At 32.6% G+C, this 14764-nt stretch overlaps 1 pseudogene; it reads left to right on the top strand.

The window, feature by feature from the left end:
- Positions 1–14413: 14413 nt before the first annotated feature.
- LOC111742007 lies at positions 14414–14531 on the top strand (annotated as a pseudogene).
- The last annotated feature ends 233 nt before the right edge of the window (positions 14532–14764 follow it).

Here is a 14764-nt window from a genome sequence, read left to right as displayed (position 1 = left end):
ATTATTTGTTTTAGTTCTGTGAAAAATACCATTGGAATTTTGATAGAGATTTTATTGAATCTATATATAACTTTGGGTAGTATGGACATTATAATATTTTGTTGACCATTTTACATATATGTTCATCAGGGATATTGGCTTGTGTTTTTCTTTCCTTGTGGTGTCATTGTCTAGTTTTAGTATCTGGGTGATGCTGGCCTTATAAATTAGTTGAGAAGGAGTTCTTCCTCTTTTATTTATTTATTTTGGAAGAGTCTGAGAAGGATTGACATTAATTCTTCTTTGACTTTTTGGTAGACTTCACTAGTGAACCCATCTGGTCCTGAACTTCTATTTTGTTGAAAGATTTTTGATTACTGATTCAATTGCCTTACTAATAATTGGTCTGTTCAGATTTACTATTTCTTTATGATTCAGTCTTAGAAGGCTGTACATTTCTAGAAATTTATCCATTTTTTTTTCTATGTGGTCCAGTTTGTTGATGTAATGTTCATAGTAGTCTCTAATAATCACATATTTTTGCGGTTTCACTTATAACCATTCTTCTTTCATTTTTGACTTATTCGTGCCCTCTTTTTTTCTTGGTGAGTCTAGCTAAAGGTTTGTCAATTTTATTTTTTTCAGAGAACAAGCTCTGAGTTTTACTGACATTTTCCATTGTCGTTTTAGTCTCGTTAGCAGTTTAACTCTTATTTGACAAACCTGTAGCATTAAGTACTCAGAAACTCCGTCTCCTTGCAGCTTATTTCTCACTAATATCAATATGTATTACTCATCCTCATGGGCCAAAAAGGGGCTAGAGTTCCCATCTTCATACCTGTATTTCAAGGATATGAGCAGAGAAATAAGTGGTAGTTAACAATTTACTGAATATGTTACAGAACACTTATATTTTAAGCCATTCATTAGCATATTGTTACCTGGAAACATCTGCTTAGAAAATAAACTGTGAAATAGAATGTTTATTCTTAATGACCATGTACTCAGCTAAAATCCAGATATTTTATTTCTAGGGACAAAGACAAGAATAAAATTGAGGGATAATGTCCAAGACAGGTCATTAATAAAAGTAGTTTATCAGGGTGATTAATTTGTTTATCAGTCATCTTATAATTTAATACTTTATTATCATTAAAATATTCATCCCTTCAACTTTCATAAAACATCTGTGCTTGATGCTAGGGATGCAAAGTTATATTATTCACTATTACTATCCTTGAGGCTTTTATATTCTAGTGCTAATTATACTGTATAATTACAGAGCTCAGTCTTCTTAGATTATATAAATTTAATTTTTTAAACAAATTAAAAATTAAATTGTTCATATATTGAAACATCTGTTTTCTTTGTTTTTTCTCTTTTCCTTTGCATTCTTTATCCTTGGTCCAAATTTCAAAAGAAAACCAAATGCCTAGTTTTCATGTTTAAAGAAAGAGAAATATTGATTCCTCTGCATCATCTGCCTAGTGAATACACACAAGAATACAGCCAAGAGGCCTCTGGGGATTAAATTCATCATCTTGATGAATTTATTATGCCTCTGATATGGTCCTTTGTTTTGCTGACTCAGCACACTGATTTTATCAACACACCAAGAGGACATTAATATCTCAGAGGTAGATAAATTAAGCAAGCTCTTAAGACACTGATAAATTCAGAATGACAAATGATTAATTCACTATGAGAAATATAACTGTCATTGGAGCAACAACATTCACACCCCTCATGATCAGCCCATTTTCTCTTACTAGGCAGACCTACATGAGCTGTCAAGTTATCTTTCTATAAGAAAATAATTATCATAGGTACCATATAAACTTCAGGTTTATATGACCAGGAATTGGTTTTGATCTGACACATGAAAGTGGATAATGAGTGTTGCTACTGACAAGTGGCAAATGTTCTATGCACAATCTAAAGGGCTGGATAGATTTCTCATCTTACCTAATGTATAAATGGAAAAGAAAACAAAAAATAAAAGCATGACACCTGTTTTAGTCAGTGTTCTTCACTGAAACAGAACCAAAAAGGTGTGTGTATGCTAATGAATACATATATATATATACACACACACATATATATAAAATATGATTTATATGTAAAACATGAGATTGTGTTATGTGGCCAAAATGGCAACATAAGAGACTTCTGCCTCCATCCCACACAAAGATCAACAATTAGACAGTTATCCGTGAGCAAAACAGCTCTGGGAGAGCTCCAGATTCCATTTAAACATTAGCAACATGGTGTAACGAAAACATGAGAAAAATTGCACAAGAAAAGAAGACAGCTTTATTTTGCCGGTAATCATTCCACCCCCCCATGTTGGTTTTACACGATGACAAGAAGGAACTTCCCAGCTAGAAATAGTTCCCCTCTCCAGGAAAGGAAGAGTGAAGTGAGCAATCAGCTTTCCGGGCCTTTTGGAGACCAAATGAAGATCTTACTTTGATTTTATCTGACCCAGAGAGGCAAAGCTTAGCCCTTAGAGATGACTAGGAACATGGAAAAAAATCAAGAGCTACCAAGAGCTATCATGGTTCGCAGTAATCTACTCTGCTGCAGACTCCTACAGATTTCACAAGCTTTTGCCCCAAAGGTATGTTTACATTAACTGACACTTGCCTCCTGGGTTCCTCACCACTCCCTCAAGCTTCAAATAGTTACAGTTTGAAGGCCAATGGGGTCAAGAGCAGGAAGAGATATTTCAGTTCAAATTCAAAGGCAGGAAAAAGTCAATGTCTCAGAGCAAAAGCAGGAAAAGTAGGAGAAATTTTCTCTTACTAGAGTGGATCAGCCTTTTGTTCTATTTAGATTATCAATTTATTTATGAGACCCGCCCACATTAGAGAGGGCAATTTGCTTCACTCCATCTACCAATCTCATCTTAGAATGTGCTCACAGATGTAGAATAACATTTGACCAAATATCTGGGCAGTCAGTGGCCCAGTCAAGTTGACACATAAAATTCACCGTCACAGTTACTATAAAGATATTGTAAAACAATAAAAAAAGTGTAGTCAACCAGACTGAATTGAGTGCCCTATTTTTGCTTACAGCTTATGCCTTGAGAGAAGGATTTAAGGTCCTTCACCCTTCTATTAATAGTACCTTATATGAGTCTGCCATATAACTGTTTAAAAGTTGTATTTAAAAAGATAGTATAAAATGAGTTGACATCCTAATTAGGATATAAAAATATATGGATTCTTTGAAATAAGGTCTTAAAAAAATAGTGTGAATAAACTTAGATATAAAGGTAATAAAAGCTACAAGGACAATAGCCAAAAATTAAAAATAAAAGGTAACCAGGTATCCATCTATTGAAAAATTGGGGGGAAAATAAAAACTTCTCAGATAATTAGAGAGCTCAAGCATATGTAGCTATATAACTTTAAAAATTAATGTATATTTGAAATAGTAAAAATACTGAAAATAGATTTGAAGTTTTTTCTAGCTAACTGAGTAATATACAATAGTAATAGAAAGAGCATATAAAATTATTAGTAATAACAGCAAAACACAGGATTAATTCTGGGTACTTGCTGTTAATATGGCTACAGTTCTAATAAAAATATCAAGAATTATAAGATATATAATGTCAGAATAATTTGATAATAACGAGTGTCCATAGTTTCAAAGTTTTTTAAAAAAAATCCTGCAGTGGGTAGAGAAGTAAAACAGCTCCAAATTCTTCACTTAAATTAATGTAGTAAAAGAGAGTTATTTGAATTCATCCAGGTTGCTATAACTGAATACCAGAGACAATGTGGCGTGTAAACAACCAATATTTATTTCCCATTGTTCTGGAGGGTGAGAACTCTAAGATCAAGTGCTGATAGATTCTATGTCTGGAGAAAACTTGCTTCCTTGATCATAAACAGCCCTCTTCTCATTGTGTCTTCACATGGCAGAAGGGATGAGAAATTTCTCTGGGATGTCTTTTATAAAGACACTAGTCTCATTTATCCTTATAACCTAATCACCTCCTAACGACTCTGTCTCTTATTACTATCTAATTGAGGATTAGGATTTCAGCATATGAATCTTGCGGAGGACAAACATTCAATCCGTAATGACAGTCAAGAAATATGAAAGTGAGGAGAGGGGAGGTAGATAAGGGTAAAAGGGTAAAATATATGGTGATGGAGATTTAACTTTGGGTGGTGAATGTAATGCAATATACAGATGATGTATCATTAAATTGTACACTTGAAGCCTATATAATTTTATTAACCAGTGTCACCCCAATAAATTTAATTTAAAAATTTTTTTAAATGATCCAATTATTGATTATGATAAATTTAGAGTAAAAATCACAGTTCTCATCTCACACTGGGATGCCATTGTCCTAAGGGCAATTTCAGTGAGATTCACATGAGGTCTCGTATAAAGATGGTCTGCCTTCCTGGGATAACTTGATTCAGTTTCTGTTAAGTGAAGTGTGTCATATTTCTGAACTCCTGGGTGTTTGAGGTCTAGGGTAGAAAGGGAGTTGGTTTTCAAGTTATCTAATAAGGAAATAAAAAGAAAGCTCTTTGAAAAGAATAAAGCATTTTTGCTATGAGTTTGGAGAATCGTTATTAATTATTAATGTTATTAAGCCTAATTAGAAACTAACCTTAAATAATTTAAGTCTGTAGATTATGTTCCTCGAAATGCTCTAATGTTCTTTCAACAACTAATATAATTTGTTTTTATAACTAGCAAGATTTTTTTCCATAGTATAATTTAAAATTTTGCTATGAATAACATTTTCTTTGAATGGAAACTTGTCTCTGAAATAAAGATTCAATATGAGTCATCTCTGCATGAGCATAGGTATTGTTTTAGATACTCATTTGAAAATCATACGTAACATTCGAACTTGTCCACAGTTTTTACTCTCTGATTAATGGTTTTTAAATGAAAATCTAATTATCTTATTAATATATGAGTCTATAAAGATATGTGGTGTACTTTTAGGCATGATTTTACAAATCCTATAAAAATTGCAATTACTTGAGGTTTCCAAAAGTGATAGCCTGTTTATATTGTGTCCAATGATATATGATTAGACTTTGTTTTAAAATGTAATTAAATACATTTTTTTTATAGAATATCTCTTCCAAAGCCAAGGGATAGAGATTTTTTACATATGTACATATGTGAATACTATATATTGATATGTGTATTAATATGTATGTCAGTAATAGATTATATAGCACTTATGGTGTTCAATAACCATTCTAAGTGTTTTATTTGCTTTAAATTAATCTTTAAAGAAACCTATGAGTTAAGTACTATGATAAATGCATTTGAAGATGAGTAAATGAGAAGTGAGGCCTCATGTAGCAGGAACTGTGATTTCTGATGTGAACTCTTTGTCTATCTGTGTACTTGTATGTATAAGCATCATGTTGAAGTTGGATCTGGTAATGTTTAAAGAATTTAAGGACTAAAACCAATGGCTGCCACCATTTCTGGGCATATGCCAACAGGAAGAGCAAGCAAAAAAGTAGGGGCAAGACTGTCCTACCCTACTTTTACCTCACAGTCACACTCTGGGGCCAAAACCTGACAGGTCATTAACTGAAAAAAAAAGTGCCTGCTGCAGCATCTCAGCTCTAGCATCAGAGAACAGAATATAGATGGGTAACTTTGGAACTAAGACACACAAGCTAAGTAACTTGCACATTAACTTTATTAGCTTATTATCTATGATAATATTAAACAATATGTTACATACAAGATAGAATAAAAATTATAACAAAAATACTTGTTTAATACAAAAGAAGACATGAAAGGAAGAGAAAATAGGGAGAAAAAGGGAGTAAAATGCAGAAAAAGCAGAAAGAAAACAAGTAGTAAAAAGAGGGATTAAACCTAAAATATTAATTATACTTAATATTATTTAGTTGGACTATACACATTTAACAGTGTAAGATGATATAGCCGAATTACAAAAAGACGTAAACTATAGCATATGAGACATACTTTAAATATAAGGACAGAAAAAGATTAAAAGCAAAAATGATGAAAAAAAAAAATACCACACTAATGTTAACCAAAAGAAACCCTTTAGAGTGATATTAATGCACACAAAAGGATATTTTAAGTTTAATAAACATTACTAGAAATGAAAGGGAATGTATTTCATGATTGTAGTGTCAGTGCAATGGGCAGATAAAAAACTTCTAGAATAGATAGCTTTTTAACATATGAAACAAAACAACAAAAAAAGGATAATTAACAAAATTCAATGAGGGATTTTAACATATCTATTTTAATTATGGGTAGTTCAAAGAGACAAAAAAAATCAAAGACATTTAAGAGATCTAAAAATAATTAACAAATTTAATATGCTTCTAGAAAGCTCTGCAGTATAGTTGCAAGATAAATCCTATTTTTAAATTGTCTTGAAGATATTATCAAATCGATCATGTCATAAAACAAGCCCCAACAATTTGTAAATGATTAAATCATACAGATTGTTTTCTGAATAAAATGAAAATAGAATTCAGTCATAAAAGACAAGGAAATCTTTAAATATTTTTAATTTGGGAAATATACATCTAGATATTATATGAGTCAATGAACAACTCTAATAGAAATTAAAATGTATTTTGATCTGAAGAAAAAAATAAAACACCAAAAGATTTGTGGATTTCAACAAAATTCATGTAGAAATAGAAATTTATAGCCATATTAAAGAAATAAAGATTGAAAATCTTTGATCTCAAGAAGCTGGAAAAAGATCACATGAAACACATAAACTTTATGAGAAAAGGGAATAAATAAAAAAATAGTAATACAGAAAACAAACATGAGAGATAATACTAAGAAATCCAAAAATTATTTGTTTGAAAAGACCAATTAAATTTGTAACCTCTAGCCAGCTTGTTAACAGATAACAAAAGTAAAAGAAGACAAAAACAAACGAGAAGAAAAATGGTGACTTTACTAGAGATAACACAGCTATTGAAAAGATAACAGGAGAGAATTCTAAACAACTCGTATAAGAAATATTTGAATTTGAATGAAATTAATGAATGACTAGAAAAACAGTCAAAAATGCTATAAGAATTTGAAAATCTAAATACTTATAGCATTTGAATAAGTAATTAAATACTTAATTACTTTAACAATTCTAATCACTAGAGATATATAAAATATATCTCTAGACTTACATGGCTTCATCAGTAAATTCTTCCAAACTTTAAAAGAAATAACATCAGTCTTACAAAAGTATTCTAGAGGATAGAAAAAAAGAATACTTCGAAACTCATTTCATGAGGCTCTTATAGATACAAAAATCTTCTAAAGACATTACAAGGAAGGAAAATTATCTTCTCATAAAATAAAAATAAAAATTCTAATCAAAGTATCAGAAAAGCAAATTTCAGAAGTATATTAAAAAGGATACATCCCAGCCATGTTAAGTGTATTCCTGAAATACAAAGGTGTTTTGACATTCACAAAACAATCTCTGTAGAGAACAGGATTCTGGGAAGTTTGCACAGGGAATCTTGTCTCTCCACCTAGACAGCTGGATTGGCAGAACCTGTCTGATGTAACTGATTTAGAACCCTGGAGTGTGTTGCAGACTTAAAACTTCCAGGCGGAAGACTTACAGGTAGATTGTGGTTGCTTTCCATCAATTTCAGCTCTTAGCATAGTTGCAGCAACCCATTCCCCACTCCCAACCACATAGTGGGTGTATGTTCCTGTAGAGCTTGTACACAGCTTACAGGAGCAGGGTGAGCCAAAAGGACTGTCCTCCAAACATTAGAGATCTGTTCTCTGATCGCTGTTGCTTATCAGTTGGGTTTTTTGTTTGGTTGGTTGGTTTGGTTTGTTTTTTTTGTGTGGACACAAGTTCTCATTCCTTTGGGATAGTCTACCAGTGATTAGAATTGCTAAATAATATGCTAAGTGTATCTTTAACTTTATAATAAATTGCCAAATTCTTTTCCAGATCATTATAGTACCCCCAGCAATGTATAAAGTTTTCAATTGTACTATGTCCTTACCAGTATTTGGAATTATTGTATTTTTATTTTAGTATTAAGTAGCAATTAATTGTGGATTTAATTTGTATTTTCTCTATAAAAATGTTGAGCACATTTTCATATGCTTATTGAAAATGTTTTCTTTTTTGATATGTTTAAATCATTTATACATTGTATATTGTACTTTTTACATTTGTATATTGTTCTTATATGAAGTTAAGCTTCTCTAGATCGTGGATTGCATTTTTCTGTTTCCATGTCTAATAATTTTTAAGTGTACCAAATGTTAATTATGATATGATTTATAAACACTGTATCCATTCTCTTCCTTTGAAGACTTATGGTATTTGTTGTATTACACAGTTCCATAACTTGCTGATTACCTTTGCATTGTGTTGTATTAGTTTTACCCTTTGTCAGGATAAATCTACAGCAAATCCAAGTCACTCTAACCAGTGAAGACTCAAACTCCAAAACTGATTTTTCCTTAGATCATTTGAGTTTGTCTTTGAGATTTGTTAGGGTAGGTGTGGAGTAACCCATACATCTGAGAGCATCCTTATTCTGAAAAGGAAGCCTTGCTGGTGTCTCTGCTTGTTCTCAGTGTATAAGAATTCTCTCTATCCTGACTAGGGTAAATTTCCACTGTTCCAAATTTGACCTATGATATCTGTTTTAATTTTAACCCTATAGCAACCGCTTTCTGGTAAGACTTGTATAGTCTCAGTCTGTGCAAGCAAACACATACTACAGCCAACCAGTCAGAGGGAACCATCACTCTTCAGGTCCATGCTCCACCAATTCTAGCCCCTTAAGCAGATACAAACTGATCTCTGATTCTTTAGCTCAGCAGGACTATCACACTACTTGGAATCCAGCTTGCTGAAGCAGTTTGGAAATATTCAGCAGACAGAAGGCAAAGATGATAATGAGGTTTATCTCATGAGTTTCCCTTCTCTCTGAAATTGAAGTTTTAGGCTAGGCGTTGTACAGTTCCTGGGAGAGTTCCCTTTTCTTATATTTTACTCAGATTGTAATGCCATAAAACGTTCACGGCCTCAGTTGAGTAGTCAGGCAAACTTTTTTATTATTACATTATTTGCAGTAGAGTTGTCTTCCCAACATCCTAAATATATCTTCTCCAATACTATATCATCACCCAATTTCTCCTTTATATATGAATGGTAACTATATTTCAGTGAATTATAGAGTTTGTTGAGATGAACCTGAACAGACACTTCTCCCAAGAAGACTTATATGAATGGCCAACAGACATATGAAAAGATGCTCAACTTCAATAGTTATTAGGGATATTCAAATCAAAACTGCAATGAAATACCATCTTACACCTGTTAGAATGGCTGTCATCAACAGAACAAGAAGTATTGGAGAGGTTGTAGGCAAAAAGGAACTCTCATATACTGCTGGTGGGAATGTAAATTGGTACAGCCACTATGGAAAACAGTATGGAGTTTCCTCAAAAAACTGGGAAGTGAATTACCATATGATCTAGCAATCTTTTTCTGGGCATTTACGAAAAACCTGAAAACTTTTATCAGCAAAGATATATGCACCCCGATGTTCATAGCAGCATTATTCACAGTGGCCAGGACATGAAAGCAACCGAAGTGTCCTACGATAGATGATTGGCTAAAGAAGCCGTGGTACATATATACAATGGAATATTACTCAGCCATAAGAGGAGATGAAATACTGCCATTTGCTACATGGATTGATCTTGAGATAATCACGCTAAGTGAAATAAATCAGACAGAAAATTTGAAAACCATATGATTCCACTCATATGTGGGATATAAAACTGAAAGCAACAAACAAACATGACAAACAAACAAACAAACTCATGGACACAGACTATGGATTAGTGGTTACTAGAGGGAAGGGGGTGATAGGAGGAAATCTAACTGTGGTGAACACACTGTGCAATATATATTACATACTGTTGGATTGTATGCTTGAAACTTATTTGATTTTGTTGTCACCTCAGTAATTCTTAAAGTTACAAAAATAAATCATAAAAAAAATATGAACTGTATTGTTTACCAATAAGCTTATTTGATTTTCCAAAACTAGTTTATAAACGCTTAAATTCTAGTGTAGTAGATAGGATAAAATGGCTGAAAGTGGTCTATTATGTCCTCACGATTTGAAGATAGAAACTATGTTTTCATGTTTCGGAAACTATGTTTCTATGTGCTAAGTAGTGGATGCATTTTTCTGAAAATGTAAATCAGTTTTTCCGTATGTATAAGAGAAAGTACTGATACAACTTTTAACGATATTGAAAACATAATTTACACTTCAGAAATATTGTACCCTTAGGCAATCATTTTAGAGGTTAGCAGCTGAAAAATCTAGAGTTTATAAAGCTTCTGGCCATAAGTACAACTTTATTTTGAAAAATAAGTAATAAAAAATATCATTTCTATACCCAGAACTATATTTCTTCTACTCTGTCAGGCAAGTAATCTTCCAGTTACTGAATTAACAGATAATTTCTTTTAGTAAGTTATATATAGTATATTAATTTCCACTGTCCTTAAACCTAATTCAGATATTTATATAAACTCTATATGTAATATTCAGTTACATGGTGGTATAAATTTTTTTATAATATGTCTCTGAGCTTGCTTTGGTATATCAGTATAAAAATATTTTGTTGTATCTTTTTATCATCATCCTTACGTGAAGTGTATTTTCTTCAAGGGGTTGCAGGATTTTATATCCAAATCATTTTCCTGTCCCCTTAAAACACACAGAATAGCATTTTCTGCAGCCATCAGTAGGCCCAAACTTCCTTGTTTTGTCCTGGAGGATGCAAAGCAGTTTTCATGAATTAACTGTGAATTGAGATTGAGAGAGCACCATGGATAATGATAAGAAAAGATATCACAAGCAGGGAAAATGTACATTGCCAAGATTTGAAACACTTTCACCTCATGGGCATTAACTTGCAAAGTCAACTTGAACCTCTGGGGATTTGAGATGAGGTTTTCTATGTTTGCTTCTCTTGAGAAAATTGGTTTCTCATTTCCAAGAAATTGGGTCCCAAACGGTTTATAAAATAGGCCAGTGCACTTTGGGGATTCAATATTGCTTTAACAGAGCAAAAATTTTGGACTTGAATATAGTCATTAATCAAACCCCAAATAGAAATATATACTCCTATCTCTAATAAATACTGTATACAAAAATGTTAGGACAGGTTTCCTCGTCTACATTCTTCTTTCCATTCTCCTGTGAGGTCTTAACCTGCAATGAACAGAATTTGAAATATGTTCTCTTTTAATTGTATTCTTTTTCCCCAAGAATAATTTAAAAAGTGAAAAAATTAAAAAAGCGGAAAATGCAATATTGAGGAAAATTTTTTCTTCAAGGCTTTAATTCTTTGCTCATCTTACCTTCTCAATCAGGCCTACTCTGATCTACCCAAATTTATGTTGTGCTTCACAAATCTCTTTCCTTTATTCACTCTGTTTTCTTTCCCCCAGATCACTGATCACCTCTAATCTACTAAACTTTTTTTTATTATATTTACTATTTTGCCTTAGAATGTAAGCATCACAAGAAAGAATTTTTGTCTGTTCTTTGATTATCGAGAACATTCTCCATAGATCATTTTTATTTCTGTACTTCTTATAAACAGAGGCACTACAACTTTTTGATCTGGATTATTTTTTCAAGGATTTTTGTATAGTAAGCATCCTTGCAAGAAATCATAGATATTATCTCATGTCAAAAGAGAGGACAGGTCTTTTTGATTGCCAGTATAATCAGTATAATTCCCTCTGGAGCAAAAGTTGGCCATGTTTACTTGCATCTCACTATAAAAGACTGGGGTTTATTAAGCTTGGGTTTCCTCAGGAGTGATGCAAACCCACTATGTACGCAGAATCTTCTGAAGCCATGCCCTTTCACTCTGTATGGCTTAAGGGGCAAGGAGAGCTGGTGCTAACACAAAGTTCATGCTTTCTGCTATGCTATGAGTAATAATTCCCTTTATCTTTGATTCAGGAGGCTTATGTTTTGTTGCCAGCATCTCTGAAACCATGACAGGCTAACTTGTTAGCTTGGAAGTAGGGAAAAGTTTCATACCTTTCACAGTTGTTAATGCTGATGTAAGTCAAATGCCTACAGTTCTTTGAACTAAATATGTTAATAAATATGTGAGTGAATAAATAAGAAAGGAACTAGAGTACCTATGTGAATATATCATAGTATTTGTGAAGTGCTAGACCTTTAAAATCATAATTTGCTAGACTAAAAAGGAATTTATATCTAAACATGATTGTAGAACAAAATGATTGAGATTGGGTTCTATCAAACAAACATGAATTGCAGTTCCAATATTATTCTCTGTGTGACCTTGAACAAACATTTTTCAATCTTAATTCCTGATTTGTAAATTAGAAAAAATAGTATATTATTTGTAGTATTGTTGTGTTAGATAAAATAAAGTTTATCAATTATTATTTTGCCCAGCCCCCATTCTGAGTCTTCCTTAGTCTGTGAATAATGATATGCTTTAGAGTCCATAAATAACATGTAAAAAGTCTACCTTCTTTATCTTCAGGTGCCAGTGAACTCTATTTAACACACTTCATATTCACAGAACTTCTTGAATCTGTAGCTTAATATTGTTCCCTTTCTGAAAATTTCTTAGCCATTACCTTTTCAAATATTACCTCTGCTTCATTCTCTTCTCCTCCCTTATGAGCCTGATAATTTGTGTTTGAGTGATGAGTACTGCATTTTTAAAATGTGAGGGAAAAATCCTGGAGGCTAAGTATACTAAGTATGTTATCGTAATTCAGAATAAATTTACATTTGCTTCTGGCAGATGGCTAGAGACACTAGCCATTTAGATCACATGAATGTAATCTTAGGGAATAAAGTAATGCAAAGCTTTGTTTCAGTCCTCGAGGGTAGTTCTCTTTGTGTGTCTTCCTTAATCCTATAATATGTCCTTTTGGAGTCCCTGCCCAGAGTGCTTGGGATTTCTTCCATGATATTTCTCTGTAAATATCCTTCAACTCTAATTTTTGTCCTTTTAGACATACAGGACAGTTAACATTCCTCCTCTTCTCAGGTTCCCAGATGATTTTCTGCAGTGCAGATACCTTAGGGGCAATGTAGTATCAAATAATGCTAAACAACATTTCTAGTTGTTCTCTTGTACCTCAGCCTTATACTTTTTCACTTCCTTGTTAGTGTTACAGTGTCTTCATATGTGTCAGACACATACACACGTTTTCTTAGCTTTTATAGATGTTTTCAGTAGATGAGTTGCCATTACTGGAAGCTCACTGCTCTCTACATTTTTCTATTAGAACTTACTCTTCTATATGGTGCAAGCAGATTAGTGACTAAGATAGAGAATATTTCTTAAAATCTAAATTACATTATATATTTATGAACAGCTGACCATGATACCTGGAATTGTATTCATAATGTATTCCATTATGTAAAAGGAATAAAAGTATAAATAATACAAACTGAAAAATTTCTAGAATAATTATATTTTTTAGATTACCATCTGCACCTAATCTTCAGAACACAAACTCTTGGAAATGAAAAAAAAATGGTTATCAATTAAGGAGGAAAAGAAAGAAGGATCGAATTCCAGGGCTTTTAGAAACGGACGAAATGGTACACTAAAGTCAGTCCTAAAACTTCAGGTAATCCTGAGTTATCTAGATGAAACGAATATGTGATAGTCTTACAACAGCTTGCTTGCTTATTTATTTATTTATTTATTTATTTATTTAATTTATTTCTAGCAGATCATAGAGGATGGAGTAAGGGGTGCGGGTAGGAGGAGAGAGAGAGAATCTGAATCATGAAATGTGGAAACACTGACAGTTGGATAATCGAGAGGCCTGCCAAACGATATGGTGAGGAACACGGGTGTGTTCTGCTTAGGGCCCGCAGCTCTGCTCATACCTGAATTAGTATACTCAGAGAGGATAATTACCTTCCTTCCACTAAATTTGCCTGTGAATACAAACTAATAGAACAGTACAATAGATAAACCTCCATCTCATCTAAAGCTTTAGTGTCACACCAGAGCACTTCTTGTTTCAGAATATATATTTTTCTGTTTTAATAGAGTTAAAAGTAATTTAAGAGTTCTTAAATCATAATTTGCTTTTCAGGCCACTGACCATGAATTTCTGTCCTAATTATAAGGAAAACCAAAAATTAAGCTCAGCTCAATGCCTAAATTATTTAACAATCAAAGGAAATAGCTTTTCTTATTGTAAATGATGTCAAAATTGTTGCTTAAATCTGGACAAACTTTAAAAGAATTAATGAAGAATAGGTTTTTGTTTTTGTTTTTTTCCAGTGAAATAAGGGGATAATTTTATTTTAATTTTTCAGTCATGTTTTAAAACTGTTTTCTTTTCTATGGCCATGCCACCCTGAATGTGTCAATCTCTTCTGATCTCGGAAGCTAAGCAGGGTCAGGCTTGGTTAGTACTTAGATGGGAGACCACCTAGGAAGACCAGGTGCTGTTGGCATTAAAAATAAACAAAAAACTGTTTTTCTTGGCTAAAACTTTCTTTTATGAACTTGACCAAATTTAGATAAAATGTGTCTTTTGTGTTATATTAGCTTATATACGTGAAAGGTAATTCCCTTTTCTTCAACTATTGAGTACCTTAAAGATATTACTTTTCCTCCAGATTAAATGATATATAACATTGTGTAAGTTTAAGGTATACCATGTGTTGACTTGAAACACATATATTGC

Source organism: Pteropus vampyrus, unplaced genomic scaffold (assembly GCF_000151845.1).
Source record: "Pteropus vampyrus isolate Shadow unplaced genomic scaffold, Pvam_2.0 Scaffold84, whole genome shotgun sequence".
NCBI lineage: Eukaryota > Metazoa > Chordata > Mammalia > Chiroptera > Pteropodidae > Pteropus > Pteropus vampyrus.
Note: the sequence above shows the minus strand (reverse complement) of the source record. Positions and strands in the feature narration are given on the sequence as shown.